This window comes from Neofelis nebulosa, chromosome 2, assembly GCF_028018385.1.
Source record: "Neofelis nebulosa isolate mNeoNeb1 chromosome 2, mNeoNeb1.pri, whole genome shotgun sequence".
Taxonomy (NCBI): Eukaryota; Metazoa; Chordata; class Mammalia; order Carnivora; family Felidae; genus Neofelis; species Neofelis nebulosa.
This window is the reverse complement of record NC_080783.1, coordinates 27,836,770-27,864,265: the sequence shown is the minus strand read 5'-3', so window position 1 is coordinate 27,864,265 and position 27,496 is coordinate 27,836,770. Positions and strand designations below refer to the sequence as shown.

Below are 27,496 nucleotides of genomic sequence, written 5' to 3'. Positions count from 1 at the left end.
TATATTTTGTAAAATGTTCAGTATTTCCTTCTGGGAGAAAGAACTGAAACAACAAAAGAACATAGATTTTTTTTCCCCAAAAAATCTTAAAAAGGAGGACCCTGGACATTTTTGTGCTTCCTTCAGGAGTTTTTATTATGCAGTGCAGACAACTCATAGATTCGATCATTTCCCAAGTTATATTGGCTCCCCTGTGCTCTGTTGAACACATGGAGGCACACGACATGCCTGCTCTCTGTGTGGCAGCTTGTGGTTTCTAAGAGCTCATGATCCTCTCTGATGCCCTGCCTGAAGAGAGAAAATCTGCAGCTTTGCTGGCAAGCCCGGACAAACACTGCCCCACCCCCCAACCCCCCAATAATCCAATGCTGAAGGGGTTTCAATTGAAAAGTCTTCTTGTCACTCAAGGTTCTTTCCCTGACCACCTGAAGGTCTGCTGGGAGATCATTAATAATCAATAATCAATTAATTATTAATCAACCTAATTAGCAAATTGGCTGACTCTTAGAATGAGTCACTATAAATAAGCAATAATACATCTTGGTTGGATTATGTTTCCCCAAAAGATGTTGAAGTCCTAACTTTCAGTACTTATGAATGTATTTATTTGAAAATAGGCTCTTTTTAGACAATCAAATTAACATAGGGACATTTGTTCTCCGTATTTAAGAGTCTCTTATGGTTTGCCTCCCTCCCTCTCTGTAACTGTTTTTTCTCCTTCCCTTCCTCCATGGTCTTCTGTTAAGTTTCTCAAGTTCCACATATGAGTGAAAACATGATATATGTGTTCTCTGACTGACTTATCTCACTTAGCATAATAGCCTCCAGTTCCATCCACGTTGCTACAAAATTTCATTCTTTCTCATTGCCACATAGTATTCCATTGTAGATATAAACCACATCTTCTTTATCCATTCATCAGTTGATGGACATTTAGGCTCTTTCCATACTTTGGCTATTGTTGAAAGTGCTGCTATAAACACGGGGGTACATGTACCCCTATGAATCGGCACTTTTGTATCCTTTGGATAAATTCCTAGTAGTGCTATTGCTGGGTTGTAGGGTAGTTCTATTTTTACTTTTTTTGAGGAACCTCCACACTGTTTTCCAGAGCGGCTGCACCAGTTTGCATTCCCACCAGCAGTACAAGAGGGTTCCCGTTTCTCCACATCCTCACCAGCATCTGTTGTTTCCTGAGTTGTTCATTTTAGCTACTCTGACTGGTGTGAGATGGTATCTCAATGTGGCTTTGATTTGTATTTTCCTGATGAGGAGTAATATATATTTTTTTTAAGTAGGCACCACGCCCAATGTGGGGCTCCAACTCATGACCCTAAGATCAAGAGTTGCATGTTCCACTGACTGACCCAGCCAGGTGCCCCTAAGCTACCTAGTTTGTGGCATCGGGTTATGGCAGTTCTAGAAACTAATATGGCATTTATTTATGAATACAAATATTATTGTTACCCATGATATTGTCATAGTTCCACTTCATTAAAACTTTTCTAATTTTTTCTCAATGTTAGTTTTATTTGGTATAAACTGTCAGGGAAAGCAGAGTGCATTTCAATAAATAGTTGTTAATATGATTTGCTGTGTACTTTGAGTGGGGAAAAAAGTGTTCTGAGTGTATTTCTGTACTTGTTTTACTTTTATAGGCACTTGTGGCCTTAGGTAATTAACACTGCTTACACATGTTTTTGCCTAAAATGAAACCCACTTGTCAATATATTTAGGCAGATCCTAACTTTACAAATCTTTCTCCTCAGAGCAAAAGGCATTTTTTTTGTAGGACAGGCATAAAATTTATTTTTCTAAGTGGTGAGTCAATTGTTCCAAAACCACTTAAATGTTAGCTTCTATTTCCTTATGAGACACTCTCTAAAGGAAGCAAATTTTATCTTCAGTAGGTTAAGAGATAAAGGTTTTTGTTTTTGTTTTTGTTTGAAAGTTCATGTCCTAAGGGAGAGAAAAGTCAGAAGAAGAAAGTTTATCAGATGAAAATGTCAGCCAACTATTTCATATTTTACACACCAAAATGTGTCCTTTCTTCCTCATTCATTCTCTCATCTTCCCCCACTCTCATACCTTAAAGACCACAGTGTAAACAATATTAAAGGAACAGTATCTCAGTTTTCTTCAATAAAGACCCAAATAATAAACCAGTTTTCAATTTTTTTTTTGAAGCGCCAAAACCCTCTAAAATTGTTTTATGGCACTTTGTGTAGTGAGTCATATCATGTAGAGGTCATGGGTGCTGTAATTAAATTTTTTGCGCAGTGAGCTCTAGAAAATTTCCACCAAACCTGTCATTTCTTTGGAAGTCTTTGGGATTCACTGGTATAATAGCATTCTCCAAATAATTTCTTTCTTTTTTTTTTTTTTGAAATTTTGGTTCCTTATTAATTCCTACAGGTAAAAATGATACATTTTCTGATCTCTCAGTGAGGTGAAAGGCATACAGTTGTTTGTTGCCTCAGACTCCACCGACTGGTAATACTGGAGGAGATTCAGGTTTCTGTCTTCGAAGAGCTACACATCTTCTCAAATGTCAGTGTAGTGGTGATGTTCTGACCAAACTGCCAAGTCTACGGTTAAAATCCAAGAATCCGGCTGGCATATGACAAGTTTTCTCAAGATCATGTCTTGTCTGAAAAAAAAAAATTAGAACATAAAGTGATTCAGAGAGCAAAACATTTGCCATTTCTGATTTTGAATTTTGTTAAATGCTTGGGAAGTTTTTGCCACCAGGATGAATCCACAAGGCAAGCTTTAAAAACTTTGACCTTCAATTTATTGCTTCTAGGCTTTTTTGTCTCCCTGTGCATCCCTCTCTCTCTCTAACCCACTAAACTTACAGGCCCATAGGAGCTGCCCTGCCTCTGGTTCTGTGATTTTCAGAGCAAAGTTTTCTAGGTTCTTCTCAGTTTTTTGATTATTCTTCATCAACATCTATGTAATACTTTGTGCATTTGTGACTTACACAAAATATTATCCCTTTTCCTGGTTGTTGGGATAATTTGTCCTTGTGGACTTGAGAGAAACTGGATATGGTAGACACCCCAGAAGACCTTTTATTCGTTTCAAGACTAAGAGATTAAAACCCAAGAAAAGAACCCTGTTATTCTGATCCTTCATTCTGCCTGCAATGCTAACCATTGCCTCTTCATAAGCCAAGAAGGAGAATTGCTTATGTTCACCCTCCTCTGAACTCCCACCCACAGAGGTCACATATTATCTTCAAAACAGGGTCATCTTATTGTTTAAATGTAAGTCATATGCTAGGAAATTTAGTGCTAAATCAATGATCTGTTTTCCAGCTCTCCACCATGAAAGAAAAATCATATGAATTTTACTTTCTGTGGGGGATAAGCTTAGGAATCCCCTGGGCTTACACTAATGGGTTAACAAGGCATAAAGAAATACAAAGCCATAAAATGCTCACACCCGAGTTTGGGTAAGCCAGATTGGCACCCCAAGAATGGGGGGGTGCAAAGACACCTAGAGAATAGGGAGGCACAAAGGTGCCAGGAATAGGGAGGTGCAAAGGCACCCCAAAATAGGAGGTGCAGAGCCCCCAAAAATGTATAGAGAGAGGCAAAGGCCTGAAATAGAAACAGTGCAAAGGTGCTCAATACATAGGAATAACAAGATTAGATATTCTGGGTGAAAGCACCCCAAGTTTAGTACTATAGCAGAAAGCTGCTTTCATAGGAGAATAGGGCCAGGTTGGTGAATTGGACTATGGACCACTGCGCTGCTGGCAAAGCAGCCCGGAGTGGAGATGGTTAACAAAAGAAAAGGTGTCTTATCAACCCTGAGGTTATTCTCCCGATCTGTCTCATCCCCAAGGCTGGCAAAGATAAACAGGCATGGCACCTCCTGTCTTCTGTTAACAAACATATACCCATCTGCCCAGTGTCTGGAATTTGTTTTATATTGACCCAAACCCCAAACATTGTATATCTTCAAAGCCCCCTTTTCCCCCTCACATCCTCAAGTTAATGTTCACAGTTTCTTTTGCTTCTTTGTGCACACCCATCACATTTGTAAGCTTTCTGATCTGAGTAAATACCAGGCAAGGACACTTATTTGGGGCTCTTGTCTTTTCCCCAGACATTAGCCATCTCTTGTTTTAATCCTGCATGTGGTCTTTTGCTGGCCAAAAGAGAAATTTAGACCTAGAGTCTACGACAACTTTGTAAAAGAAAGGGCACAATCATAAGTAAATCTAAGAAAAACAAAATCACAAATTCTTATAGAAGTTGTTTGATACTATTTTGTTTTGTGCATATTATATGTTGTTTGAAGTCTGAGGACCTTCCTGGTATTGGCTTTCCTCTCACAGAGAATCTGTCCATTAGGAATCAGTGTGTTTTTTTTTGTTTTTTGTTTGCTTTTTTTGTTTTTGTCACTGAAAGGTAGGTACAAAGGCATCAGTGTAATTTAAAATGAACTTGCCTACCATGTACCAAAAAACGGTTCGTTTGATGGGGAACCTAGTTGGCTCAGTTTGTGAAGCGTGCAGCTCTTAATCTTGGGGTTGTGAGTTCAAGCCTCACACTGGGTGTAGAGATTACTTAAAAAGATAAAATCTTGAAGAAAATGGCGCAGTTGAAAGCTCAAGGCTTTGGAAAGGCTTATTCTAAAGAACTTGCTCATTATGTCGCCTGATTTTTTTCAGTTTTAGAAAACTACCTTTGTTGTCTGTTAAAGAACAAACATTCGCAGAATGAATTTGAAGATCAAATTTCCTTTATTCAATGATTCATGAGTGGGGGGAGTGGGCAGTGTCCCTTCTAATAAATGGATAGGTACTCAGAGGAGCTATACAAAGTGAACGTTTTTTAATAGGCAGAAGGAGGGGGATGGGTCAAGGAGGTTGTTAGCAAAAGGAAAGATTTTTTTCAGGCCACGTAATCTTTTTGGGAAGGTGGGAATGGGAGGGGGTTTTATTATGCAGATGACCTCACTAGTACTGATCAAGAAATTGAAGATTGACTGTTTAAAGGTGACATCTCTGGGCAAGGTGGAAACTGCAATTAAGTCTTGGTTTACTGTCATGGGGACAAACAACTCTATTTAGGGCCAAACGAGAACCAACACAATCTATTCAGAGTTTTCTAGAGCAAGGGAGTTAGCTGCCATCACTTGTGTTTGGTGGAGCCTCAAAGGCAGGCAGGGGTGAGGGAAAGTTTTATAGTGACAAAAAGGAAGATCTCACGTATACTCTGATTGGAGGTTGTATACATGGAGAAGCTGGAGGCAGATTAATGAGAAGCGTTATGGGATTTGTTTGGGAGCACATTTGGCTTTCTCTGGTTGATCCTGAGTTGCAAGCATGGACAAAAAATTAAGGAAGCTAGCAGTCACTAAGTCCTGATCATTTTGGGCTGATGCCTGCAGAGGTTGCTGCTTGCGTCAGAGGTCTGTTGTCATATATAGTCTGGCCATTGTCCATTTATGTATTCAATGTCTGGTATAATATATTGAGCCATCGTCCTTTTGATGAAAATTTCCGTGTTTTTTTTTTATGCTCTATATAAGTAATGCGGGTATTTCAACTTGATGAAATTAAATGAGTGTCTCAATCAACAGATATGCAAATTCCTTTGTTTCAACAGATACTTTTATCTGGCCCTCAAAACTGCCCTTCTAATTTACCTAATTATACAATTGTGAAGCTTCGTTTCAAATAGATGAGTTTGAGAATGCTCTTCTCTTCTAAAACATTGATTGATGAAGATTGAGTTAGACATATTCTATTGACATTAAATCTAATGAGATAATTTACAAGTGAAAAAGAAATTAGGGATCACATAAAGCATCAATAAAGTGATAAATGGATTAGGTCAGTTTGGCTAATTTCCATTTACTACTTCTGTGTTGTACTAAAGAAGAGCATTGGCAGTTAGGATGGGATTTCATAATCCAGTTGGAAATAGCATAAATACTTTTTTAAATAGTAAAACCCAAAATGCCTGGAGTAAGAGCCAAAGGAATAAAGATACTTTATACACAATTAATGGAACAACTATGAGAGGAAATGAGAAATGAAATACAGGCAAGAGATAATAAATGGGCTTTAAAATATTAAAAGACACCTGGAATGGAACAGAATGTAAAAATTGGAAAAAGCAGTGTTTTAAACATTTGAAACAAAAAAGGATGATATGATTCTGAATGTCTCCTTATCACACATTATGCTATAGGAGGCATTAAGAAAATCAGAGGTTCTAATCTCAGAAACCTCACAGTTTGATTAACATAAGAAATGTTAATGGTATAAGTAAATAGAAACCAACTCACACTTCCTAAAAGAATAAGGAAATTTATTCACTCATGTGTCTGCAAAGCCAAGAAGAAAAGCAAATGCCAAGGTGGTTTGACACAGTGGCTCAGCGAAATCAATAAGAATCTGGGGACTATTTGGCTTATTTGTTTTTATTTTCTTCACTTCAACTTTCATAATGTCACCTTCATTGTAAAAATGTCTTTCCTCCTGGACCAGCTGCTTTTGTGCCAAAAGCTCTCCAAACAACTTGTTTTGTCTCCAGACGTTGAAGGAAGACCTGAGTTTTGCCTTCATAAGCTAACTTTGGTTCATTTGTCCATCCATGAACCAACTGCTTATGGCAAAGAGGATGGGAATGTGCAACGTGTCTTAGATCAGTCAGGGCTCACACCTGAAGTTCTGAATGGGGACCATGCAGCCATGTGTCCTGGCTGTTACACAATGGAGGAGGGCAGGTTCTTAAAGGAAAATCTGGGCGCTGTAGGCAAAGGGGAAGGGAGGATTGATGATGGGGCTAGACTGGCAACTAAATCATGTCCACTACCCTATCCCGGTTGAGGGCAGTAGTTGAGTGTGCAGATAACCCCAACCCCCGGTGGACAGAGTGTAGCACGTGTTCTAAAGTCAAACGAATATGCATGGGAGGGGTCCACATTTACATGAGACCGTTTTGCTTAAATTTTGTCAAAGTAAGCTCCTTTGACTTTTATGTTATTTGTTTAGTATCTTCCTATTGCTAAAAGACCATTTTTAAAATAGGGTAAAATCAGGACTCTTGTACACATCTTGTACAGATTAATGAACACAAGTTAAAGATTTTCTTTAACTCATTAATGAGGAGATCTGTAAGGTATTATAACCAGTTCCAAGTAAAAGTTCAGAAAGTACAAACTTATTTAGAGTAAAGGAATACTGAAGTGAGTATGCAAATGAGGACAAAACTAGCTAGGAAAGTCTATTGAACAGAAAAGAATTTGCGTGTTTGTAGACAAGAATTATTTTGCACTGTTATCAGTTATTGATAATTTACAAAGGTGCAAAATGGCTCCCATAGAGTCACAGTCATAAAGAGCAAACGGGTGAGCTATAAGTAATGCATAATTTTCTCCCGAAGCACACATTTTCCCTATACTGTGGCTCCAAGAACATTCAGGTTAAAAAATTATTTTAATGTTTATTTATTTTTGAGAGAGAGAGAGAGAGAATGGGGGAGGAACAGAGAGAGCCAGAGACACAGAATCTGAAGCAGGCTCCAGGCTCTGAGCTGTCAGCACAGAGCCCAATGCGGGCTCCAATCCATGAGTTGTGAGATCTTGACCTGAGCCCAAGTCAGATGCTTAACTGGCTGAGCCACCCAGGCATCCATACATACATCCAGGTTAAAAAAGTCCGTTAACCTTCCTGAAAGGGAGGTTACACTCAATATTTCTTTATTCCCCAATCATGGATGTAAATTTATTCGCTATATGTCCCAGTGAAAGGAAGAGTGGTGTGTGTTCATTTGGAACACAGTTTAAGTGTAAAAAGCAATAAGATTATAAAGTGGCTAGAATTAAATCAAGACCATCATTATTGGCAAAATTATAAGACTTCCATTTTGTGAAATTTAAATACAAAAATATAAAGATTTAAGGGCTTTTTCATAGGCTTGGTGCCAAATCGATGAAATTATTTAACCCCTAATCACTATGCTGCAGATTTCATTAAGCTTGCATGTAGTTTTGAAATAAAAGTGCTTGATTGAAATAAAGGACAGTTCAAACACAGGTCAGAGATTTTAGCTGATTGTAGTGTAGGAGGATGGTTATTAAGGACCCTAAGGAAGTTCCATCCCTGGAGACTTCCCACAGGAGAAAGCCTATTCCTTGCCTGTTCAGCTTGCTCCAGGGGCATCTCTCTTTGTAGCTTAGCTCTAAAGCAGCTCTCAGGTAATTTGCTACAGCATGGGGAGAGAGTGCAAGAGTGGACTCGCCTTTCTTTGCTTCTACCTCCATAACCTCTGGAGCAGAGAAAAGAACAGAAGTATGTTTCTCAAGAATGAGAGAAAATAACCCAAATGTTTTAATCAAGCAAACAGAATTAGGAAATAGAATCATTCTCTTCTCAAGAGACGATGTTCTTTAAAATTTGACTTTGCTAAAGAAACAAGCATGAATGCTTCCTTTCCATTTTCAAGGTGCAACATCTTTATATACACAAAGGCATTCAAGCTTAAAAGGAGAGGCTGAAAGAGTCTGAATGCCTGTTTGAGTTTAGATACAGCATCTGAAGCAACCTACAGGTAAAGCGGATTCTAATCAGATACCCCAATTACCAATTACCCAGACCTGGATTTGTGTGTGTGTGAGTGTGCGTGTGTGTGTGTGTGTGTGTGTGCGCGTGCGCGCACATGTGAATGTTGTTTCCTTCTAAATTAATCTTTTTTCCCTTCCAACTACAGTTTCAATTCAAACAGAATCCTAGCTGTACTTTGTCTTTCACTACCTCTAAAAGAGGCCACAGAAATGGGGAGAGAGCTAGCAATCATTCCTCTCTCCATGAACTGCCATCTCCAGAAATTTCCCTAAAGGGCCAGTCTACACTTTTGGAAACCAAGATAAGCTTATCTCCAAAGGTATGTGGGTTTTTTCCCATACTGATTTCTATAAATTTTTCCAGCTGGCTGGAAAGCAGGTACAAAATATACTTTTACACTGATATATTTGATACTCTAAACTTCTTTCCTGTGGCAAATATTCTACTGATGCATCTATGCTACAACTTGCTTCAATTATTCTGCAGCGTGTGCCGAAGACTCTGAGGAAGGGGATGGGCTCAGAAAGTCTTTGCTGCGCATTTGCCTTCCGAGATGAGAACAGTCGCCACCTTGACTTTAGCATAGGATAATCAAACTGTATTATCCAGAGTTCTGCTTACATTTTTATAGGGATGAGTACTTTTGCATCTGTAATCCAATTCATATTACATATTTAATATGCATCATTCACCTGTTTGGCCCATCTCTCCACTCCCCTGCTCTGACAACCACCAGTTTGTTCTCTGTATTTATGAGTCTGTTCCTGTTTTTGTTTGTTTCTTTGTTTTGTAGTTTAGATTCCACATATAAGTGAAATCATATGGTATTTGCCTTTCTCTGATGTATTTCACTTAGGTCTCTGCCCCCCACCCCCAGATCTATCCATTTGTTACATATGGCAAGACCTCATTCCTTTTTGTAGCTGAGTAATATTCCATTATATATCACATATATAACACATCTTCTTTACCTAGTTATCTATCTATTGATGGATATTTGGGTTGCTTCCATGTCTTGGCTATTGTAAATAATGCAGTAAATGCAGGGGTGCATATATCTTTTTGAAATAGTGTTTTTATTTTCTTTGGATAAATACCCAATAGTGGAATTATTAAATCATATGATATTTTTATTTTTAATTTTTGAAGAACCTCCATATTGTTCTCCACAGTATTTTCATCAATTTATATTCCCACTATCAGGGTTACCCTTTCTCTGCATCCTTGCCAACATTTGTTATTTCCTGTCTTTTTCATATTAGCCATTCTAACTGGTGTGAAGTGATGATATCTTGTGGTTTTGATGTGCATTTTCTTGGTATTTAGTGATATTGAGCATCTTTTCATGTGTCAATCAGCTATCTGTATGTGTTCTTTGGAAAAATATTTATTCAGGGCCTCTCTCCAGTTTTCAATTGGATTTTATTTTATTTTATTTTTTTGGTGTTGAGTTGTATAGGTTTTTTATATATTTTGGACATTAACCCATTATCAGATATATCATTTGCAAATATCTTCTCTCATTCAGTAGGTTGCCTTTTTGTTTTGTTGATGATTTCCTTTACTGTGCAAGAGTATTTTATTTTAGTGTAGTCCAAATAGTTTACTTTTGCTTTTGTTTCCCTTGCCTAAGGAGACATATCCATAAATAATGTTGTTAAAGCCAATGAATAAGAGATTACTGCCTATGTTTTCTTCTAGGGGATTTATGGTTTCAGGTCTCAAATTTAGGTCTTTAATCCATTTTGAGTTTATTTTTGTGTATGGTGCAAGAAAGTGGCCGAGTTTCAGTGTAGCACTGTTGAAACACTATATTGTAAACCTGAAACTAATAGAATACTGCATGTTAACTATACTGAGAAGGAAGACAGAAAGACAGAAAGACAGAAAGAAAAAGAGAAAGACAAAAAAGAGAAAGTAGTCCAGTTTTTCCAGCACCGTTTGTTGGAGAGACTGCTGTTTCCCCATTGTATACTCTTGCTTTTTTGTTGTAGATTAATTGGCCATATAAGTATGGGTTTATTTCTGACCTCTCTATCTTGTTCCATTGATCTATGTGTCTATTTTTGTGTCTTTTTTGGTGATTTTATGGAAATTTTAGTGTTTAGACCTTTTATAATGCTGTTGCAGCGTTTGCTTCTTTAAGTGCTATTAAAGTTGATACAAAACAAAACTACATAATTCTATAAAACCTAATCAACTCATTTATGTAAAGTATATGGGATGATTATGCAAGAACAAGTTGTGTTTTTGCCCCAAATCACCAGTATCTATGATAACAATGGAAGAACATAATTCATATTCATGAAACATCCTTTAAGCTGCTGAAAGCCTTCATTTCATTTGTGGATAATATTATTTTGTGTCAGTTTTGAGCAAAAGGTGAAATATAAAAAGTGCTTTTAATCCCACATATAAAGTATTCTGTTGTTACTTCAGAGCTTTGTTTTGTAATATTAACAACTGAACATAGATGTGACAGGTTTACACAGATTCAAATTAATCTCAGGAAAAGAAGACACTTCAGAAAATTACTATCCATACTGAATGGGGTAAAATAATACAAATGCAGGGGTCAAAGTTGGAAATGAGAAGGCAGCTGCTAAATGAAGTTATTAAATGCCTCTGCCCTGAAGAAGAAAGGCTTATTTAAGCAGAAAACTGCTTGGAAAACAATGTTCAGTTAAATAGAGTGAGACAACAACTACATTTGCTAAAACTGAGACATGGATCTTTCTTTAAATATTTTCTTGTTAATAAGTCTAAATTTTGAAGCTGTGCTCAATAACGCCTTCCATGTGTGTTGTTTTAGATTTCATAAAGCTTTGTGTATCTGCACACTAATTGCAGATCAGAAAACTAAGCTTCTGAGAAAAGAGATGGTGATGTTGAGGGAGATTGAGTAATTTATCCAACATCGCGAATATATTTACTACCACTGAACTGTATGCTTACAAACTGTTAAGATGGTAAATTTTATGATATGTGTATTTTGCCACAATAAAAAAAGGAAAGAAAAAAGAACAAGCAAGGAGATGGCCCAAAGCCTGAAAATGAGGCTCCCTTGCATTTTGTGAGCTACTTATTCTATTTCTGTAATTCATGTCCCCCTTTTTTAAAAAAAATGTTCATTTATTTTTGAGAGAGAGGAGTGCAAGCAGGGGAGGGGCAGAGAGAGAGAGAGAGAGAGAGACAGAGAGAGAGAGAGAGAGAGAGAGAGAGACAGAGAGACAGAGAGACAGAGGATCCAAGGTGGGCTGCACACTGACAGCAGAGAGCCCGATGTGGGGATGGGGGGCTCAAACTCACGAGCTGTGAATTCATGACCTGAGATGAAGCTGGCCACTTAACCGACTGAGCCACCCAGATGCCCCTCATGCCCTCTTTTGTATTAGATTGTTTTAGCAGATGTCCCACTAAGCCTGAAAAGTAAGTGTAATCGTTAAGCCCATTTTATAGATAAGAGACTGAGCATTTTAGTTGACTTTTGAAGTGTAACAGACTGTCACAAAATGGTTTATGACCAAAAGAAATTTATTTTCCTTACTCATAGGTCTGTGGGTTCAACGGAGTTTGGCTGCTTCAGCTGGGTGAGTCCCAGACTGCTTGTCAGGCTCAGGTCTGTTTTCCTGAAACATCTCACAGCCATTGGCAGAAGTACATGAGAGTAAGCAGAAAAACGCATTATCTGGAAGGCCTCAGTTTGGAACAGTGCCCTGTTCCTATCCCCACCTTCCACTGATCACTGCCAAGCTCATAGTGTTTGTCATTAAATTACCGATTCTGCGCTCCAAACCTACCTTTCTATACTCTGATTTATGTTGCTGGATCTGGGGCCATTTTTCTACTTTGTCAGATGGCTCCCAGCCTGGGCTCATTAACTGGAATTACCAGAGGGGATTTGAAGACTGGAGAAGAGACACTCATTCCCCTGTTTTCTTGTTCCTGACACTCCTCCCCAGGAAAGTTTCTTCACCCTGACAATGGCAGTTGGCTCCAGTGTTTAGTTTAAAAAAATTTTGCCACATATCACCAGAAAAAGTCTCATTGATGCTCCCTCACGATACCGTCACTAGCCGGGCATCGTTTCTCTTCAGAGGCCTGAACCCCCCAAAATGGGCCCCTCCTCTAATCAAGAGAAACAGCAGCAGTTGGGCAACACCTTCAAGCCGTGTTTGGGCATCACATTCCATACCTTCAGACTCTGACTGCAGGAACTCTCCTCCTTGTGTTCCTACATTCCCAGAACCTTCTCATCCAACAGAGCTGGGATGGGGTGAGGTGAGTGAAGTGTCACAGGAGTCCTTTGTTGGACATAGCCTTCATTTGAAACTTGCTGTTTTGTTTACTGTGGATTTTCACATTCATATTTTTTATGTTGCTTTCTGAGGTTTTTGGTGTCCTTTTACATTTTTCCCCTGAGGACAGTGCCTCCCCTGCCTGATTGTAGTCCCTGATGGGTAAGGCACAGGTGCCCACTGCAGATGTCCCAACACTCTCTTATCTAGTTACTGACTGTTCCTCAACACTAGCTCAGTATTTGTGATGACAGGAACCACATTTCAAAAGGAAGGCGCTCCTTCTGCCTGCTTGCATGTGAGGCCGACTTCCAGAGTCCGTCTCAGCCCTGTTTCAGATGTTGAAAACAAACCCAACCATGAATGTTTTCTGCATAACTTTGTCAACCTTGATGCCTTTTTTGCCCTTGGCACTAACTACAACTTCCAGTATGTTGTTGAATAGGAGTCATTAAAATGAAAATGTTTGCTTGATTCCTGATTTATACGTGGGTTTTAAAAAGAGGTTTTTAAAAGAATGGCCCTTAAAAAAACCATAGAGATGTGGTGTTCCAATCAGCAGAACCTCAGGCGGTGGACCCGGCCATCTACTTTGCCGAGAGTTTTATGCTACGTTGCTATAGGAATTTAATGGATTTTTTTCCTGCAATAACTTGAAGAGTACTTGCTTGTCTTGAAGAGGTCTATTGATTCTTATGCATTACTTTTGTAATTAAGAGACATGAAACATTTTATTTCTAAATTTGTTCATGTTTTCTGAGTACATATTTAGCTATTTTTTTTGACGTTTATTTATTTTTGAGACAGAGAGAGACAGAGCATGAATGGGGGAGGGGCAGAGAAAGAGGGAGACCCAGAATCCGAAGCAGGCTCCAGGCTCCGAGCCATCAGCCCAGAGCCCGAGGCGGGGCTCCATCTCGCGGACCGCGAGATCATGACCTGAGTTGAAGTAGGACGCTTAACCAACCGAGCCACCCAGGCGCCCCCACATTTAGCTATTGAATTGAATTAAATGAAAATATTTCTTAACAAAATAAACTTTCTTTGTATTCTCGGAATTTGTTCATCCTCACCATGGTACATTCTATTTCCAAAATACTGCTAAGAGATATCTCCTAATACTTTATTCAGATTTGCTCTCTCTATGTTCATAAATGTGATTTACCTATAGGTTTCTGTCTTTGTGGTAATTTTCAGCTTTGGGTGTCTGTGTTATTCTGGCTTTATAAAACATTGGGAGATTTCTTTTACTTTTTACCACTTAAAATGTTTAAACTGTATGGCCATATAGTGTTTCTTGAAGGCTTAGGAAAATTTCTCTTTGAAACAATTTGGGGCTTTAGATTTTTTTTGGTAAGGAACAGTTAGTCAACTCTAATGGGCTTCATTAAAGTTGATTCCTACCACTATTGATTCTTAGAAATAATTTGTATTATCCAAATGGTAAAATTCATTTGCTTTGCAATTTGCATGGTACTTTTATTATTATTTTTTAATATTCCCCATGTATTTGGTTATTTCCCATTACTTTTTTTATTTAGTATACTTTGGTTTTTACTCTTTTTTACTTCATGTGGCTGGCTGGTGAATCATTGTATTTTGCTACTTTTTTTTCTTTTTGTTTTCAGACACAAAATGTTAGTTTTATATATCTGTCCTAATTCTTTTTTTATTTTAAAGTTACTTATTTTTATGTATCCTTTACAATTTGCTTTTTTTATGTTTACGATTTGCTTTTACTTTCCATAGATTTACTTGTGATTTTTCTTAATTTTTTGAGATCAATAGTTATATATTTTTATTATTTCTTATTTATCAAGCAAGATTTAAGACTATCAAGTACAAGTGGTTTTTAGTATATATTATAAAAATCCTGAATTTTGTATTTTTTTTCTTGACCTCAATGTTCAGAGATTATTTTCTAAATTCGAGTTTGTTTCTAATGATTCTTAAAATATTTTGATCATTTTATTGCCTTGTATCTGAGAACACAATTTCTCATATTTCTACCTTTTGAATTCAGTGACTTTTTTCTTTTGATTCAGTGTATGATCATTTTTTTCTCTAAACCCTGTGGATCTGAAGTAGGTGGGCCCGTCCAAGGACCCTGAGGACCTTGGCTTCCCGTAGGATAAAAATCAAAGATGAGCCAGAAGGAAGTGAAAGCAGAGTTTATTGAATAGGGTAAGTGATAGATATTAGTACATGGAGTGTCTGGGAGACTCAGGAAAAAAAAGGAGAGTAAGTCTTGTCATCGGTTGGGGTTTGGAGTTTATATTGGAAAGGGGTCTAGGGTATGTGATCCTTCAGGAATCCAGGGTAATGTCCGATCAAAGGCAAGTGACAAGTGAGTAGTAGGTGCTATTTCATAAATCACTGAAGGTAGGGGCTATTGATGCCAGCATGGGCCAAGGTTTGTTTGAAGCTGAAGTCCTAAAGTTTTAAGCTAAAGATCCCATGTTTGGGATCCAGTTGGATCCGGTGTTGGGGACCCAGGATGAAACTCAGATTAACTTTCTTGTTTCCCCCTTGGAGGGGGAAATCATTTTTATGGTTTATTCAGAATCAAGGTGAAATGTAGAACATGAATAAATGGGGCCTAGCAGAAAAACAGCAGAGATGGAGCCTTCCTAAAAATGAAGTCAGAAACTGAGGGGTCAGTTTCCCTTTCTCATATCCTTCAAAAACAGTATGTTCTTTGTGTTCAACTTAAACTAGCCAGGATAATCATATTCAGATTTTCTACACCTTTCATAAATCTTTTCCTACTTGATTTGCTACAGGCTAATAAGTGAGAGGTATTGTCTCCTACTACCCTGAGATTTATTTTGATATTCACTATGGCATTTTTTCCCTTTTGTCCACTATTATGTCTGACTGGTGCATTGTCATTGTGAATTGCTCTTTTTTTTTTTTTTTTTTTTATCATTTTCAATGACGTTTTTTCCCCCTCATTTAACTTTTTTCCCCCCTTGAGTTCGAACTTACCTGACATTGTCCTGGTGAGTTGGGCTTTGATTTCCTTAGCATTTGCCAAGCATATTTTTTCATTCTTTGACTTCCATCCTTTGGGGCTTTAAATGCAGCATTTGTATGAGGCAGGTAGTTAAGTTCTACTTTTTAACTCCCTCCTTTGAGAAATACACATTTGTGTTTTTTTTTTTTCTTTTCTTTTTTGGTGTATCTACAATCCCACTCATCTCATTCTTTTATTTAATTATCTATCATCCCTTTTTTCATAGATTTAATGTTCTTTTCAATTTTCTCCAAATGGCAGGTTTATGGCAAATTCCACCCTTATCACATAGGGTGTTGCTGCTGTTATAGTGGATTCTCTATCTCTTTTGTGGGTTATATTCATTCCCTGTTATTTTTCCTCCTCAGAATTTAGCTGGGATTGCACACAATCATAATTGAATAGGTTTGGTTTCTGCTATATATTTTTCCCATAATTTTTTAAAAGTTATTTTTCAGAGTTTATGTTTTTCTCTTCTGCCATCTATTCTTATCCCCCTGGGGTTGCTCACAGATTTTCAAGCAACTCTCAAATTTGGGTGAGACTTTACTAACATAATCAAAACAGTAGGCATTTAGTGTTTATTCTGCCCTTACCACACATGTCAACAGCCTGTCTTTGGAAGCCCTATTCATCCTGCTCCAGGTGCACAAGAAAAAACCTGGACCTAACATGTTCTGTGTCCACAGCATTAGTGATCCACATGGAAGGAGGAAAGGTCAGTCCTTTCCTGTGCCCCCATTAGTTGTTCCTGTAGTTGGCTGTTTCTCTTCCATCTTGATAAATCACAGTAACTCTGTTGTTAGAGACCATTGGCCCTGAGTATTATTCTCTTTCCTGTATGTCTTAGCAGCAGGTGCTAATAAAAAGGACGCCCTGGAAGATTTTCCTGTCCTTGGTGAGACTCTTATAATTCATGGTGTCAAAGAAGCTTTTCCCTAAGACTGCCTATTCATTCCCTGTAGGCCACTTATTTCATCCAGGGACTCTCATGAGATTTTTTTTCATTAAGTACCTACTTTTCCCCCTTATTGGTAGACAGGCATTTTTTTTTTTAATGTTTATTTATTTTTGACAGAGAGAGAGACAGACATGAACGGGGGAGGGGCAGAGAGAGAGAGAGAGAGAGACACAGAATTGGAAGCAGGCTCCAGGCTCCGAGCCATCAGCCCAGAGCCCGACGCGCGGCTCGAACTCACTGACCGCGAGATCGTGACCCCAGCTGAAGTCGGACACTTAACCGACTGAGCCACCCAGGCGCCCTGGCAGACAGGCATTTTTTTTGCCATGTGCATTTTTCCTTCCTCTTACTTTGAACTCAGATACAAGAGCTGGAGAGATAACAGTCATACTAAGACCAACCGACAGAATTGTAGAGACTGGCCATGCTATTACTCTGGAAGTGTTGAACTGATGCTTGCAAACAAGATGACCTACTGTGGAATCCTACTAGGTGTGAAGAGAGGTCCCTGAGCTCCAGGTACTTTTGGAACCGCCTCTGCCCTTCACTTCAACCCTTTTCTCAGCAGGGGTACAGAGGAACCCAGAGCTGGTGGAAACACTCACAACCTGCTGGTAGGTTAACTTTTGATTCATGCTCACTAGCCTCATGTGGGCCCTTAGTGCTACCCAGAAATCAGACTACATTTTCCTGATAGATTCATTCTCCTTTTCTCCTAAGTGATGATTTCATTATTCTCTCCTTATTCCTCCAGCACCACAACCCCCTCTCAGATGATGACCTAATTTCTAATCTTCCCTGGGAAATGAAGGCAAGCAGGAGAGGATTTCCATAGATGCCCACAGTCATGCCTCCCACCTACTTGCATCTATAGTCAGAGGTCCTGCCTTCTCTATTTTTATAATAGATTAATTTAAATAATAATTCAATTCATCTTGCTCAGAACGGATGTTCTTAAAGTCTCCCACCTCTACCAATCATTTCTGAGATTCCTTGTGGGCACCCAGGCTTTCTGAGTTCCTCAGTCAGTCATTATGCTCTTTCCTGGGTCCACCACATTCTGTTAGTAGGATACTCTGGCATGGCTGCCGGCAATATGGTGCCCGAGAGAGTTTTTAATGGAAGTCTGTTTCCTTTTCACTCACAGCATCTTTGCTCTCTACTGGATTCAGACAGAAGTCCCTTTAGGTCACGTAAGGCAATTCCCAGTACCATAGCTAGGAATGACTTTGTAATAGTTTCTCACCTCTGGCAAATAAACTCAGTTTTCTTCCTAGGCCAGTTACTTCTTTGCTCATGGATGAGTTCTTTCCAAGGGAGCTCCTCAGACTTCCCTACAAATACAGTATCGATAAGCCTCCTTTACCAACTGATTCAGCAAACTCAGATATATATGAATCAAACCCATGGTTTCCAAATTTTATTTTACCCTTCTACCCATTGCAGGGAAAATAAAGGAAATTCTTTTATGAGTAACTTCTACTTTCTTTTATTATTATTATTATTTGAGAGAGAGAGAGAGAGAGAGAGAGAGAGAGAGAGTTTGAGTAGGGGAGAGGGGCAGAGAGAGGGAGAGAGGGAGAATCTTAAGCAGACTCCACACCCAGCTCAGAACCCAAGTTGGAGCTCGATCCCACAACCCTGAGATCATGACCTGAGGCAAAAATCAAGAGTTGGACGCCCCCTAGGCAGCCCTGAATGCACTCCTGAGTAACTTCTACTTTCAAACAAAACTGTTGCTATGGTGCCTATAAGTGAAGGCACTGTCCATACAACCACCCTCCCTTTTCTCCCAAAGACATGGGACCATGTTGACACTCAGCTGTTGTTTTCTTAAGACAGTACCAGAATCAAAGAAAAGGCAAACTGAAAACTTTATCTCCAAGTCCAGAAAAGAGAGGGATGATCAGCAGCATCATACCCACCCTCTCAAATGAACTGGCTTTCCTCTGTTCCATTCCCAGTATTCTGTCTTAGGTACGGGGTAGCTTTATGCATTGAGGCTACCAATTTATAGTGAACAACCCCACACAGGAAGTATGAACAGAATAGAGATCTTATCACCATATTGCAATTACTCACAACGATTTTCTCCTTTGCTTGTGCATCTCTCCCTTTCTCTTTCTACTAAGCATATTTAGTCATAGCCTCCTTGAAAGTGGTTTTCCCTAACTGGCTCCCCAGAGGCTGCTGAAGCAATGGAGAAGTAGGAAGAGGGTTCTTATCCACTTAACATTGCCATTTAGTGCCATGTAAACTGGGTTAAGGTGCTTGACAAGGGTAGAGTGTAGGACCAGATGCTGGCTTACATAGCTGGCTGAGGGCACCCTTCCATGTTAAGGAAATTTAGTCAGGGAAAGAAACAATGGAAAAGTAAAGAAGATAAGTTTCACTATTATTAAAGTTTCTTTGGGGTGCCTGGGTGGCTCAGTTGGTTAAGCGTCCCACTCTTGATTTTGGCTCAGGTGATGATCTCATGGTTTGAGTTTGAGCCCTGCATTGGTCTCTGTGCTGACCTTGTAGAGCCTGCTTGGGATTCTCTACCACCTCCCCCACCCCCCCCACCCCCCACCCCCTGCCGTGCCCCTACCCCACTTGCTCTTTCTCTCTCTCAAAATAAATAAATAAACTTAATTAAAAAATTAAAGAAGTTTTTTCACAGCCTTGATAAGGCAATTTGCGTGGGTGTCATCTATTTTTTACCATTGTATTCCTTCCATCAAAAGAAGTTGTCTGCCTTCTTTTCTACCATTCAAAAGGGAATCACTTTCATTTTTAAAACAGCTAGTTCTCTGTAGATATTCCCTGTATAAAGCTGCATCAGTATCTGCTAAATCATAATTTGGGGTTAAAAGTAGTAACATTGCATGATCCCTAACTTATGTTACTCTTAACCTCCCATACATGCTTCTGTATATGGTGTATATTAGTTTTTATCTCTAAAGGTTATGTGGTGATATTACTCATTGATGAGCAGGAAAATATGTTTTGCTTTTTCTTTTTTTTAGTGGTGATTGAAGGGTTAGTCTAGGCATTCAGATTCTTTAGCCAAGAATTCCCATTTAAAGAAAATATTTTATGCATTTATATTTTGAGTTAACTGACTAGGCCATTATCAACACCACAGAAATATATTTCATGGAAGCAAACTTAAAAGTTAATTTTAACTTCAAAAGTTTTCTGTTTTGCTTTTAATTTTCATTTACCTTCTTTGGTAAGCCTAAAGCAGATATAATAGAAAAGGGAAGATTCTGGACATAGTTAATTAAGAGAGTTGAGAATTCTCTTCCAGCCATATTATACAAGGTATTATACATCATGGATAAAGCTGTACGATGGCCATTGTCGTTGCTATAGCCTTAAAGTTTGTGCCCCCTCCTAAATTCATATATTGAAATCAAATCCCCAGTGCAATGGCATTTGGGGGTGGGATCTTTGGAAGGTGATTAGGTTATAAAGGCAGAGCCCTCATGAATGGTATTAGTGGATTAGTGCCTTTATAAAGGAAATCCCAAATCCCAAAGAGTTCCCTTGCCCTTTTGGCCATGTGAGGACACAATGAGAAGGTGCTATCTATGAACCAAAAAAGGGAGCTCTCCCCAGACACTGAATCTGTTGGTGATTTGATCTTAGACCTCCCAGCCTCCAAAACTGTGAGCAATAAATTTCTGTGTTGTGTATAAGCAAACTATCTCTGTTATTATGTTACAGCAGGCCAAAATGTCTAATATAGTCATATTGCAATAACATTTCTTTGAAGTTACTAAGTTAAAAAAAATCGTTTGGTGTCAACATTTTCAGAGGAAAACACTTTCTTCTGGTATTTTATATAATACCTCATGACTAAATAAATGACATTTAACCCAAGAACATAAGGTTGTGTTAGCATTTAAAAATCAATCAATTTAATCCATCATATTAACAGACAAAAAAAAAAAGCTGAAAAGTAGAATATGGTCATCTCATGAAACACAGAGATAGTAATTGTCAAAACCCCATATCATTTATGAGGAAAAACAAAAATGCAAAAACTCAGTAAATAAGAACAGGAAGGAACTTCCTCAATATGATAAAGGACATCTATAAAAACCCACATAGCTAGTATCCTATTTAATGGTGCAAGATTAAATAATTTCCTGAAGATTAGAAGCAAGGCAAAAATATGTGCTGTCACCACGTGTAGTTAATGTTCTAGAAATGGTTTTAGCCAGAGCAATAAGGCAAGTAAAAGAAAGAATGTGAATAAAACTGGACTCAGAGAGACTTAATCATCTATGCTGAAATTCTATGGAAACTACAAAAAAGTTCCTAGAACTAATAAAGGAGTTTAGTAGGATTGGAGGGTGTAAAATCAATAAACAAAAGTTAATTCTATTACTATAAATTAGATAAAAGCATTTAGAAATAGAAATAAAAATAACAAAAACACAGTAGCATCAGTAAATATGAAATAGTGATAATTTGACAAAAATATTTAATACTTATAAATTGAAAACTATTAAACATTGCTGACAGATGTTAAAGAAGATGTAACTGGAGAATTATACCATTTCCATGGATAGGAAGGTAGCATTATTATTATTATTATTTAATTTTTTTAATGTTTATTTATTTTTGAGAGAGACAGAGACAGACTGTGAGTGGGTTAGAGGCAGAGGGAGACATAGAATCCAAAGCAGGCTCAGGCTCTGAGCTGTCAGCACAGAGCCCGACAGAGCCGGACAGAGCTGGACAGAACCTGACGCGGGGCTCACACCCAGGAGCGGTGAGATCATGACCCAAGCCGAAGTCGGACGCTCAACTGACTGAGCCACCCAGGCGCCCCGGAAGGTAGCATTATTATTAACGTGACAAACGTATTTCCTTGGCATTTCCATATAGATTTTTGAATTGGTTTGGCAATTTCTTTCCTGTTGGAGTTTTTATTGGGACTGTATACTCCATTTGTTAATAACTATTTGTTTTTATCATCATTCAATTTCTATTGTTGATAAATTTATAAGATAAGATGTTTGTTAGACAATTCAGCTGAAGAATTTATGGAATATATAGTTTCATTTATTTCTTATATATAATTTTTTTTTTTTTCTTTTTTTTGAGAAAGAGAGCATGAGAGCAGGGGAGGGGCAGAGAGGGAGGGAGAATCTTCAGCAAGCTTAGCGCTCATCACACGGAGCTCCATCTCACAACCCTGAGATCATGGCCTGAGCTGAAATCAAGAATTGGATGCTTAACTGACTGAGCCTCATCTGTGCCCTATAGTTTCATTTTTTTTCATGTTAAGACTATCTGGTGATTGGTCAGATTTATTAAGTGCTAGCCAACTTGGAAATAGTTACTTCTTAGGGAAAGTTACTTATTTATCATCACTTAAAAAATGATCATCATTAGCTAAGTGAAAGGCTCTTATTGTTTGTATTATAAAACTGACTTAGATTCAAGAAAAAAAATGCTCTTATCCTTTAATTTGTAATTTTATTTTGCATTTTATTGAATTAATGATTTGTTTAGATCTTAGAATCTGGGAGGCAACAAGGGAGTTTCGTCTTGGAAATGATTCACTCTAAAATAATAAATGTCTCCCTGGGCCTTCAGATTAAAGATTAGATAATTTGAGAAGTAATTTGAGTTTTAATGTTTACAATTTGTCATAGAAGGTGGTTGCCAAAGTAGCAATAACATTTGTGAGGAACTGAAGAATTAAAAAGAATAATTCATACTGGTATGAAAATATATGTCAAAATAATTTAACCTACAATAGAAAGTTACTGAAAGCAAAAATTTGAAAGGATACTTATCTTAAAAAGAAATTTTGGGGGGAGGTGCCTGAGTGACTCAGTTGGTTAAGTGCCCGACTTCAGCTCGCATCTGATCTCACCGTTTATGAGTTCAAGCCCCGCACTGGGCTCTGTGCTGACAGCTCAGAGCCTGGAGCCCGCTTCAGATTCTGTGTCTTCTGCTCTCTCTGACCCTCCCCCCGCCTCCCCCTGCACTCTGTGTGTATGTGTCTCTCTCTCTCTCTCAAAAATAAACATTAAAAAAAAAAACTTAAAAAGAAATTTTTTTTTGGATTTATGTCATGTGTCACATGTTTTTATATCTGGAGTTATGTTACATAAAACAATAAATATAGATCAACCAATGATTAAGTCCTGGCTATGGCTAGTTTACTGTTACTGATTCATTCATTCATCAAATATTTATTAAGTGCCTACTATGTGCCAGTTTCTATGTTGGTGAAAGGTTGAATTAAAATAGTTTTACATTTCACAAGGAGCTCACAATGAGGTTTAAGGCAACTAGGGTCCCTTGGATTGGCTGTGTATTATAAATGAATTTCTGAAAAACCATTGTTGTCTAGAATGGTTAATCTAGCAGACAAAGAATAATGAATTCATGTATAGCCTAGAGTGAGTTTAAATAATTAAACTAAGATTGCCTAAGGAAAACCATGAAATAAATAGCTTATCTCTGGCAGACCACATGTCCAAAATGTAACAAATATAAGAATACTATCTGAAGGCGCAGCCAAAGATCCAAGAGCAATCTTTGTATATAATGGATGGAAGAGGACAAGAGAGAGTCGGTGTGTACGTTTGTATTTTTCAGTATTGTTTTCCCTAGTTATACTAGCACATAGCAATCATATTAGTAAAAAATAGGGCTTCCATAGAGCTGTGGTATCTGTGCCATAAGATTGTATCTGAAAATGGCTGGAATAGAGAGATTAATTGGTAATTTAAAAAATAAATTTTTATTGGATATTATCATCTGTTCAGAAAATACACATGAGATGAAGAACATGTGAGCATTACATTGTGATGTGTATTTCTGTAGTCTTTTCCTCCAGTGTGAGATCTGTCTTTCTATTTGGAGATGATTCTATGTATATATGTCTAGTCTCTGTGAAGGAATATAGAACTATGGGTTGGCAATACACTCGCTCCCTTCTGTGCCTATCCCCAAATCAGAGAACACTTGGGAGCTACATTTTGGAGACTTTTTTTTTGTCAGCAGAGTTGTGTTTAAACCCCGCTAATTAGGCATTCACACCACATCTGAAAGGTAGACGTGAAGCAAAGGTCATTATCCCTTCCTCTAGCAGCAGCTGGCAAATTCACAGCCTTTGTCAAATACGAGATTTTACAGCAGTCTCTAGGCATAACCCCTCAAATCCTACATGTGGGTGCTGAAACGCAAGCGACTGATAATAAACAATCTCATAAGATTATGGCCAAAGCCACATTATCTACCTCCAGCGTGTCGAAAGGCTAGCAAAAATCTGAGGACTAGAAACTCTTCTCATTATTCATAAGCATCTAGTTCTTCTTCTTCTTTTTTAAAAATTAAACCTCTTCCAATTGAAACACTCAGAGAGGGTTCTCTTTTTCTGCCTCAGTCCTGACTGATACACAGGAAATGGCTTACCCTTCACTATGGGATCCAGAAAAGCAGAGTCCTCCCACTGCTTTTCTGAGGGAGCTAAGGCTTAAGTCCCACACTTGGCTCATTGCTGGGAGGTGAAGCTCAAGTGGATAATTCACTGGTGACAGCAGCAGAGACGTGGCCAGTGGCAGAAACATCAAAGTTCGGTGATAGCAGATATATCCAGACGAGCCTTATTCCTGACAAAAGAGATTTGCTTTGCTAGTTGATCCTTCTGAACTGTGAAGTGTTTGACTAACTTTTCATGCCTGTTCTATCAGTTGTCTAAACCCTGTATATCTTTCTAAATACAATTTTAAAAATTTTAGCCAAAGCCCAAGAATCGTAACTAATATAACATCACCCAGGGACAACTCATACCATATAAACCATCTGTAATAATGGAAGCCCAGACACCAGCCTTCAGTGAGAAGTATTGTGGATATACAGGATGCTGACTTGCTAAATCTATAACACATCCTGCCTTCTTATAATTACATCACTTGAATGAGGTTGTTTTATCTTCCTTGTCTTTATATAAGAGTTAGAAACTGTTTCCAAAACTCTAAAGATATATTTATGTCAATTAATATCTTGAAAGTTGAAACAATAAAATTTAGTCCATGTAGACCACATTTTAGAATATGGGACTATTGCGAAGCATTATTGGTAAACCTAATGTCTGATGACACTAAGAACTCTAACAATTGGTTTATTGCAAAATAAGTTTGTCAAAGATATGTATTACCAAGTGGAGGACAATGATGATATAATGTCCATGTAGAAACATTTCTTATTCTAATCTCTTAATAATTTTCAATAAATGTTTTGCTTAGATTTGTCATTCAGTTATCAAATGTTTTTCATTTTTTTAACGTTTATTTTTGAAAGAGAGAGACAGAGCATGAATGGGGGAGGGGCAGAAAGAAAGAGGGAGACACAGAATCTGAAGCCAGCTCCAAGCTCCAAGTTGTCAGCACACAGAGTCCAATGTGGGGCTCAAACTCACGAACTGTGAGATCATGACCTGAGCCAAAGTTGGATGCTTAACCCACTGAGCCACCCAGATATCTCTGTTTTTCAAATTTTTAAATTAAATGGCAATAATTTTTTTTCTATTCTTAGACATATGTGGATCAATTTTTCTAAAGTTTTTTCAAAGACTGGAAACTTAGCAAACTTATTTTCCAATTTATTTTGTGCTATATATTTTGAAGTATTTTAAGTTTTTTTGAGATTTCAAAATTACTTTTCCCAAATGAATACACTGTGCCTTTTATACATATCAGGTCAGAAGATGTTTTTTACCCTACTTGAGAGTGAGTCAGGAGATGAATCATAAATAAAGTGTTTCTTGCTCTGACTTATAAGTTTTCATTTCCTTGTGTTTAATCCATCTTTTGTTTTGCTAACTATTTATTTAGAAATTCATATGATTTTTCTTGGGGCTCTTATTCAGTTAATAATATTTCTCCAGTTTAAATATTTTAAATCATAATTTTCATTTAAAACACAACCTATTTTGCATGTAGACATCCTTAAGTAATAATCTGCAAGTTTTGGGATCAAAATCTTAATGAAGCTGTTATTTGCAAAACAACTTTAAGCATGATGTAGGAGAAAGTATATAGGATCTAAAGTAACTATGGTCTAGTCCAGCTTTTATGGTTGTTATCAAAGCTCTGTATGTGTTCTCTTGGGGAAATTATCTAAACTCTCTTAACTTCAAGTACTTTATTTGAAAAATGAGTATGGTAAGGTCTACCTTTCAAAGTTGTTTTAAAAGTTAAATTATAACACAGAGCAGATATTAAAGAATTATTAGTTGTCTAAAGTTTAATTGTTAGGGAAAAGCAGTAACTATGGAAATGGTAATATTGAAGAAAGCCACTTCTGGAAAAGAATGTTAATAAAACCTTAGATTTTGTTATAAATTACACAGGTTCATTGTAAGATAAATTTTGGTCCCCTTGTGGAGTATGAGCATATCTTTCTTGGTTCAAGAGACAAGGTGATGAGCGTTATGATTAGCAAAGCCATTGGAGAAAATGTCTCAGAGAAAAAGCCCAGAGGCTCAGTTATATGGTTTATTAGTGCATAGGACTGCTCAGCCAATGGATTCTGGTCCTTTTAGAAGATTCCAAGTTTTGAACAAAGTAACATCAAGTTATCTCTAGCTGTTTAAACAGAGAAGAAGGAGGTAGTAGAAGGGGAGAGGTTTAGTATGCCAAGTACTGTTACTCAATACCTGAAGCAGGTAAAGGCAGGACTTCTCTGGGTGAGAGTTGGCTGCAAGTTCAGAAACCTACCTTCTCTGGGCTGATTTCTCTGCTCAGAGGCCTCCCATGAAGATATAAGATATCCTGATATCCTGAGATAAGGAGAGGAAAACAGGGAAATGTGGAAACAAAAGTCCAGCTAGAAGGCTTCCTTAAACAAGGGGGAAAATCTGTAAGAGGAAAGAGAAAGAGGTGATAATAGAGAACAGATTAATATATAAGATGTAATTTATTGCCAGTCATAGGCATAAACAGAAGGGAAAAGCTTTAATTAAAATAATGCATTTTGAAGGATAAATTTTTGAATTACCATAGACTCATGGAAGAGATATTTGACAGTGAGAGGTCTTCTATCATACGCCAGAGATAACTGCTCACTTCAAAAATATATGTACAGCCTCAAATTCCTGAAAATAGCCCTAGTACATGGTATTCATTGAAACATGTGTTTCAGAATAAAAATAATTTGGGTTTGAGTCATGGGTCAGTCATTAAGAGTTTTGAGACTTTGAGCAAGTTACTTACTGTAGTATTACCTTAAAAATATGAGTATATAATAATACCTAGTTCATGGAGTTGCTATGAGAGTTACATGAGGTAATGCATGTAAAGTAGTTGACATGGTTTCTGAATACTCTAAGTAATTAATAAAAGATATCTATTAGCTAGGATTTCTGTGGAATTGCTGTATCAATAACCAGGATTCTGGCTCAGCTTCATGCTAAAGAATTAAAAGGGAATGTATTTCAATTAATTCAAGAACAAAATGTACTGGAAAATAAGAAATATATACACTCAAAGTAGTCTGCTAGCTGTTCACAATTTTATTAAATAATGAAAAATACAAGAATAGAAGTAAAAATATATGGCAAGAAATTCCAGAAAAAGGAATCTGGAAGAGAGTAAGATATACTGAATTCTGCTCAT

General features: G+C 37.7%; 1 long non-coding RNA gene across 1 annotated transcript; it reads right to left on the bottom strand.

The window, feature by feature from the left end:
* Nucleotides 1-516: 516 nt before the first annotated feature.
* Nucleotides 517-26,732, bottom strand: LOC131499185 (uncharacterized). Its single transcript, XR_009255761.1, has 4 exons — nucleotides 26,600-26,732; nucleotides 18,112-18,199; nucleotides 12,138-12,228; nucleotides 517-2,650 (listed from the first exon to the last, which is right to left on the bottom strand). It is a non-coding gene; the product is annotated as an uncharacterized LOC131499185 (long non-coding RNA).
* Nucleotides 26,733-27,496: the final 764 nt, after the last annotated feature.